The sequence below is a fragment of the Trachymyrmex septentrionalis genome, unplaced genomic scaffold, assembly GCF_001594115.1.
Source record: "Trachymyrmex septentrionalis isolate Tsep2-gDNA-1 unplaced genomic scaffold, Tsep1.0 scaffold29, whole genome shotgun sequence".
NCBI classification, from domain to species: domain Eukaryota; kingdom Metazoa; phylum Arthropoda; class Insecta; order Hymenoptera; family Formicidae; genus Trachymyrmex; species Trachymyrmex septentrionalis.
Genome location: NW_017305451.1, coordinates 1,838,878 through 1,847,080, shown reverse-complemented (window position 1 = coordinate 1,847,080; position 8,203 = coordinate 1,838,878). Strand labels below are relative to the sequence as shown.

The 8,203-nt window shown below is 39.6% G+C and overlaps 1 non-coding gene across 1 annotated transcript; it reads right to left on the bottom strand.

The window, feature by feature from the left end:
• Trnal-uaa lies at nt 1-84 on the bottom strand. Its single transcript has one exon. It is a non-coding gene; the product is annotated as a tRNA-Leu (tRNA).
• Between the last annotated feature and the right edge of the window lie 8,119 nt (nt 85-8,203).

The window sequence follows — 8,203 nt, the reverse complement described above, 5'->3', positions numbered from 1 at the left end:
TGCTAAGTGTGGGGTTCGAACCCACGCTCCCAGATGGGAACCAGATCTTAAGTCTGGCGCCTTAGACCGCTCGGCCAACCTAGCGTTCGTTGAGTACCGAATATAAATGTCAGTAGATAACGTACTTACAATATATTTTATATATTTGTATTGTACAATAACAACCATTTTCACTTCAAAATTCATAAAACAATATTTTATAATTGTTGACATAATTTTATTTAAATGTAGTATCTGAAAGTGATTTCATTTTGTTCGTTTTGTTGAAATTAGGATTGAATACAATATCACGTGACATTGATTTTTTTGCAAATATAACAATTAATGCAAACATAATAATTAATAATATTTTAGAATAATAGTATTCAAAAAATTCTCTTATTTTTAGCAGAATCAGACAGAGGATGTATTAAATTCTGTTATTACTATTATTTTCTACTTTGCTCGATTACCCTCTACAGATTGTGCCTAATGTCTCGACAAGTTCGACGGAATAGGAAACGGTGCGCGGCATGGGTAAATGCACATGAATTCTCCGTACGAGCACACGCGAGCACACGGTAATTTGCCCGTGACCGCTAATGCGCCGCTCTCTGTCTTTGTGCTTCTGCAAAAAAATCACGGAAGTTGTGAGGCACGACGCGCTATTTGAATAATACCGTCATTATTCACTGCGCTTGTTCCACAGTGTGACTAACGATGAGTCGAGGGGGAAGTAGTTGGTACTCGTGAAATTTGATCGTAATCGACTAATCTGCAAGAGTCGTGTCTGCGGGCGTGTGTCAGACGACCTTTCTTTCCGAAGCGGCATCATTTGGGCATTTTTCTTTTATCGATCATCGTTAAGAAAATGATAGAACGTCATGATATCCGAATATAATAAGAAGTAATAATCTTGTCGATTTCTCATGAGTGCTGAGTGTTCGGTCTTTATGATTCGTACGAGAGGAATAGCCATTCCGTGAACGATCATGCCTGCGTGTCATCGTGCGGTATAGGTACCCGTCCCGTCGCCTTCTCTGAAACGCTTCTTCTCGCCCTTTACATACACGAGAGTCCAATGACCCGTTTCCATGTCGGTTTAACACTTAACACCGCGTGCACCGCGGATTTGCACGCGTATCATCCACGCTCTTCATCGTTTCTCGGCGATGCACATACGGGGGATTCCCCCTCCTTGTTTTGCGCGGCGCACCTGTGCGGGCGTGGCGGGGACGATAAGTCAAGAGCGCGAGACGCGGGCACGACGACGCCGACGTCCAGGAGGTAGGCATGTACACGCGATAAAAGCGAAATCGTACGTCCGGGACACGGCGTAATAAAAAAGGATAGACCTCGATAAAAGTGGCCGGGGCATATCGCGGAGCCCGCCGTTGTGGCCGGAGCGGCCTCGCGGGGCGCAGTCGATGTTGTTGATGTTGGGATCGCGTGCCGCGCGGAATGTCGTACCAGTCTGCACCTATCCCGTTGTTAAGGCGTCCCCATCCCCTTCCACCAGCCTCACTCCCGCCGACCACCCCGCGGCTGTGTCATTAGCGTAATCATTCTCCGTCACTTGGACGATTCCTCGAGAGCGCGTTCGGGATCCCGAACCACTTCATATTTAAATCGCTCCGAGTTCGCTTCCACTTCCGACGCACGCTCTTTGGGGGCTTTTTCGCTTCCTTATTGTGCGCCGCGGGAAATCATAATGATCGCCGATAACGACTCGTCTCGCGAGATACGGATTCGAGAGGAATCGAAACGCTTCTTCGTTTGTGTATGTATCGTGATATCTTACATATATATATATATACAATATATACGTTCGATTTTTACATATAGAAGGTGAAAAATTAACGAATGCAATTAGAGAAAGTTTGAATTCAGAGGAACGTTATACATGTTCCATTTGTTTGTTTCCACGGCGATTTATCTCGCGTGAAATAGCCGTTGCAATACATCTCGATACGTACATTTGTCATGGTGAGGGTTTACTTGTCAAAAGCACGTCCGCGTCGTTCGAATGGTAGCAGAAAAATAATTAGACGAAACAGACATTTCTCGAGCGAGCACGTGTGTCTCAGAATGCAGGCCCCAGCTGTTAACTGCGCTTCGACTTTCTCTATTTAGGCTGCCATATGCCAAACTTTATCTTTCTTTTGAAGACTTGGAACCGAGAGTGACGAGAGCAATTTATCTCCAAATTACTTGGCTATAAATAACGATTGTAGGTATTTCTGATGCTATTTTTGGCCAACTGCATAACGTATTACTTCGCACATTACTTGCAATAAAACAAATAAAACCTACTAAACGATCCGTAATTTGCGTCAAAAATTTCGAAATAATTTTCTATTTATAATCTTATATGCTGTGCATTTTAATATTTCAATATTTTATATATCGAGTGTATGACGTATACAGGACACACATGAAATGATAAATAAAACTCTGCTCCAAAATTATAAATAGCGATTATTATAAATCATCTAAAACAGAGACAAGAATATCACATTTTAAATGCTGTATGTGTCAACTGTTTGACTGTTTACATCGAAATAGAACACGTACAATAAACTAGTTCATGCTTCACAGATATGAATATTATTTATTCGGCTACAAATACGTAATGTAATTGATAGATAATACCGACGAGAAATAACATAAGAAACCGCGAATGCGCGCTTGGAGAGTGAACGAAGGGCTTTGTACGGGCGTGATTGGTCATGCAATTTGTTTGTAAACGCTGATTGTGTCTATCGACGACTGTGATTTGTGTAATCGTCTTTGACCCGGGTTATCGCACTTACGGAACAGGCTCTCGTTGTGTGATTTTTATTCACTCGGACTTTTCACCTTATCACTATACATAAACATTATGTGACCACTGCATGCTTTATTAACGCAATGCTATTACGCAATCTCTCTTGACACGCTTTAAATTATTCTTCAAGTATTCGAGATAAGAGTGGCCAAATTTATATTAGAATTTTTCGTTATCGCATTTGTGTCATAATTATTATTTGAATTATTATTGAATTTGATTTGAGCGTAAAAATTCAATTTTAGATAAAACAATGATATTATATTTGTCTATAAAAAAAAAAATAGAATATCTCTTTCTCTGTATTTCAGTTTCTGTGTAATATTTTTCAATATGTTGTACTCTTTTATTTATGTACAATGTATGTGTATGTATGCATATTGAAAAAAAAAATATATATATATATAGTAGGAACATATAGTAGGCAAGGACATTTTTGCTTGTTAAAAGCTGAATGTGATATCACTGAACCGGAAAGGTGGTGTAACAACGTCCTTTGACTTTGAATATACGTATATACAGCCCGACAGAGCAAAAATTAGCTTTTGAAAATAATTCACGTGTGTTATCGGCTACTAAGGGTCGTTTCATGCCGCGGCTTGTCTTTTACGTTACGCTGCATAACTGAGAGTGCTTTTATGTCAATGCTTCAAAGTGGCATATGAGCACATACGTAAAGGTATCATACGCTACAAAAGTTGAACGTGCGCTTCCAACTTGATATCGTTACCACATTTCCCATCACTGAGATTAATCAACGTATAATTACACAATATCTGTAGCTGCTGATTTATTTATAATTTTTATTCTGTTATTGTACGAATATAAATTGGGATTTAATTTATATATATTTTATTTATCACAAGTTATGATAGTATTGAAAGTAAGGAAAGGTTAAAAAAGGTATTGATATAATTTTATGATTTCATACGTACATATAATAATTTATACTTCTCGATTGAATGAAAAGATTTAATAATTGTATTATAATTTTTTTTTTATTGAAAAGTAGCATGAGAGTTGTATTATTGGAAGATTGATACTTCGACTAGGTAAGCGCACGTGAGTTTCTCGTAATAATGTACCATGAAGGAAACGCGATAATTCCCAATAGCATGTCGCGTCGCGTCGCGATGGTATGACGAGAAGAGAAGCATTGTCAATTGCATTCGCGTGGGCTAAAGTACTAATCAGAAGCCGCTGTCTTTTAAGATTATTAAAATCGTCAAAGCAACAGATTCCTCAAAGGGTTAATTATCCTACCGACTGCTCGTGGCTGAGCACTGCTCTTTCCTCGCTCACCAGCAAGCAGACGTGAATAAAGAACGAACACATCAATCGAGGTACGCCGTCGAGATATCCCTTAAAAAAGAGACTTTTGCTGTTTGCGAAGCATTGTGAGAATTAAGTTTCGAGTCGCTCGCTCGATCGGCAAATGACGCATCCAAACTGATTAACAGTCAGCTTTTTCCTTTATCTTACCATCGTTACCTTTAATTAATTTTATTTATAATTATTTTTTAATATCTTCAGAAATTTATTGTAAGTTATTGTATTTGTAAAATATATATTGCATTGACTAATAAGTATAAGATTACACTGGTCGACAAATTTTTTTGTGCTGATTTTAAATCTATCTGTCAAATTTATCAGAGCAGGATTTTTAATAACGTTTTTAAAAGTGCGTTTTTAAAAATTCATCTACTTATCTCTTCTGCTTAGATATAAATAAATGATTCATTAGGAATAGTGTATTTATCGTGGTTTTTCTACTCGTAAAAAGCTTCACGCTTGAAAAATGAATCATTTTCATTCAGAAAAATCTTCTATAAAGAGCTATTATTAGCAAAATGTATATGGTTTTAAAAAGAAATATGTCGGTTACAAAAAATGGATTATACTTGTAAGATAAAGATACATAAAAATCAGCCAAAGTCGTTTGGCAAAATCATTAAAGCGTTATCGAGGCGCATAAATTTTCCATATCTTTTAAACGATTTTTGCATTCTTAATTACTTTCCAAGAATATTACAAACATATTCTTCTACACGTGGGATGATAGCGCGCGTTATTATCGTTATGCTGGAAATTTAGCTACACGAGAGAGTCGCGAGAATACTCCCGGAGACCACCCGCGACAGTGGTCGGATCTCCGGGAAATCCGTCTTATCCGGCATTATATCCGTCTTTCCTCGCTCCAGAACGCTCTGAGAAAAGAAACTAAACAGAGTGGGGACGTGACACATGTGTACACTCGTAGAAAACTGGTAAATGGACTGTCCCTCGTCGCGAAAGGGTCAACGACGAGCGTCGTACGGTAGGAGGGAGGATGAGAGGGTAACGATATCTCTCGCACTTACGCCGTCTTATGCGAGTGTACTTAGACAAAGTACCTGCTCGCAATCGCTTTAAGAGCGAGAGCGTGCCAACTACGAAAGGCGTTAAGAGACCCGCTGCGCGGGCGCTCTAGCTGCGATAAAGTGCATGTGTAAAACCATCATCGTCGTGCATATGCGGCCATGGATTAACAGTGAGGAAGATGATAGGAGGAAGAGAAAAGAGAAGAGAAAAAGAAAAGGGGCTCGTGCAGCCGACGACATCATTTCTCGTATGGTCGAACTTTTAAAAGAACCGCGAACGCGCGGTTATTATGGGCACGAGATATGATTCGTGTTTCGCATTAATGCGTTTATACGTAAACGTGAAAAATCGCGGATGCTAAATGCACGCGATTTATGCTACTAGCGAATGGTTTTAGCCGATTGCTCTCTCTCTCTCTCTCTCTCTCTCTCTCTCTGCGCTTTTTTTTCGATCGCAACGACGGCGGCCAGCTTCCGAGAAGTCGCGTTCTTTCATCGGCGCTCTGACGGGCTCCGCATCGTTTTGTCTCGGGATTACTCCGGTAGAATGACCCGGGAGAATGCAGTCGATAAGATTGATTGCGAGAGAGACAGAGAGAGAGAGAGAGAGAGAGAGAGAGAGAGAAAACGCCGGGATATTCTCATAAGTACTTAAATGTAGGGGCACTCGGCTCGAGTCGCGACGCTTCGCTCGTGCGTTGCTTTTTAATGACGAAGTTTCGCGACAGACATTATTATTATTATTTTTTTTTTTCATTGTGATTGCGAACTTGAGCGATCGGGATTACGGTAATCCGCTACGACGGACGCAGTGTCCACCATACGCATCATTTATCTCCATATCGCCCGCTTCGTCATTCGCTGTCTCGGTAAGTGAAGAATTGCGGCGCAGCGAACAAGAACCCGATTATTACACTGGTGTGAACAACCTGTAGTTTATTTCCAGCGGGGCTTTATGTCACTGCGCGCGGCTGCGATGGCATCGCGCGCAATTGGCGATGCGCTAATTGGATCTCCGTGCCGGCGCTGTCAAATAGGGAATAATCGAATTAATTGCGAAATATCTGAAATCTTCATTTGTTGTTTGACGAGCATATAATTACAGTGGAATGACGAGTCGTGTGGAAATTGGCGAGTGATAGAAATTATGGAGAGCGAAGTGAATTAAATTAGAAAGATTTAATGGTTGTGAGATATATAATAATTGAGTTCTAAATGTGTATTTATTAATTACAGGTGGACGGCGCGCTGTTCTCGTTGTCAACGCGGAATATTGAGATGCTTCATCATGGTGCGTATTGTCGAATTTCTTTTTTATTTTATAAATGAGCAGAGAGCAGCTCTATATACTTCTCTTCGGATCGATTTTCTGCTTACTGTTCTGATAGAAATGGACACGTTATATGAGCATTACGAGCGCGATGAACGACATTAACGAGTCGTCGAATCGTCGTCTACTCCCTCGAGATGTATTTTAGTGCGATACTAATAGCCAAAAGAAATTACGGATTTATAGCATTAACGTCTTCCCGTACACAGCTTTGTTCAAGAACGTTACATTCCACTTTCTCAATTCTTTCGCAAGAATTAATTTACATTTATATTTAGCTGAAGTCTTTACAAGTAATTTCGTAGATTATATTTTCAATCATCCTAAAATCAACATTAATTATATTTTTTTTTGTTTATATGACATTGTTTTAATTTTTTTTAGTTATTCAATTTATTTAAAAAGCAGTTTTGCTGCAATCATTGCAAGATTTTTTAAAACGATCAGTTCTTAGCTTTGGCTTCTCTCATTGAATCTAAATGTATAAATCAATCATATTAAAGAATTTTATAACAGTTGCGAAAGCTGCTTTCTGCTGAACGCTATTAGCTCTTGTCTACAGTTTTTGTCTATTTATTAGAGTTATTCAATTCGGATATCTGTCACTATCTAACAGTGTAGACAGCAAATTGTGAATTAAAATTTTTAGATGATATGGAGTAAAATTTTTTAACTTGCTTTTTGTATCATTTTGTAAGCGTTTGCACGATCACATACTCGTATGTAGAGAGACTCGGTTATTGCAGCGTGTTAGAGAGGAGCCGTTTGAAATAGCGTTCGCTGTACTAAACGCTCTTAAATGAATCGTTAATCGTTAACGGCGCGGCATTACGCGGCTCTTACGACGCGCTTATAAACCGGAAATTCACCGGTCGCCGAATGTCCGGCTGTCCAAATCGTTCAGCGGCCGGTGTGGAAATCTTCCGGGCAATAAAGTTGGACCCGCTTTACTACCAAAAGTAGACTCGCCCCGAACAGACGGATCGTCGAGGCCCGCTTGTTTCCAACCTGTCATTAAATGCGTACGTTAAATGCGCGTCTCTTTTTTTTTTTTTTTTATTTATTTCGCCCTGTCGGCTTTCTCCTCGTTCCCTTTTCCTTTTTCCTTTGTCCTTGCGCAGGATCACCGAGAGGCTGTAAACGGCTCTCGCCCGTATCTCCGATACGGAATGCCGGATACGAATCGAATAGTCCGGATTCCTGGCTTTATTAAGCCCTCGGTTTACGCGAGACATTTCGAGCGCCTGGAAGCAGTGCGTGTGGTACTGGAAACAAAGACCAGTCCGACAATTTGACTTCGTTTTGATGAGCGGCGTAAAAGAGCGAAGGCGATCGGCCGCTGTAAAAAGCGTTACGGACTGCCATTTAATCATAGCGTTTCATTTAACGAGATACGTTGCTCTAACTGTTTCCAATCGACTTGTCCCTTCCTCACGCGTGAGCAACATGAAACACTATTTCATCCTGCAAAAAGCAAATTGATATTACGCGTGTGCTGGCAAACATTAATATCTAGTTTATTAAATTAAATTGAAATAAATTGTTACTAAAACGGGTGTTTTCTAAAATCATAAAAGTTATCCAAATTTTCTGAAAATACGATATTTTAATGAATTGTGCTAACAGTTTGTCTAATCTTTCATTTTTTTATTTATGAAATATATATTGGAGTTAACAGAGAGATTTTCACAAGTCGCGCATTAATAA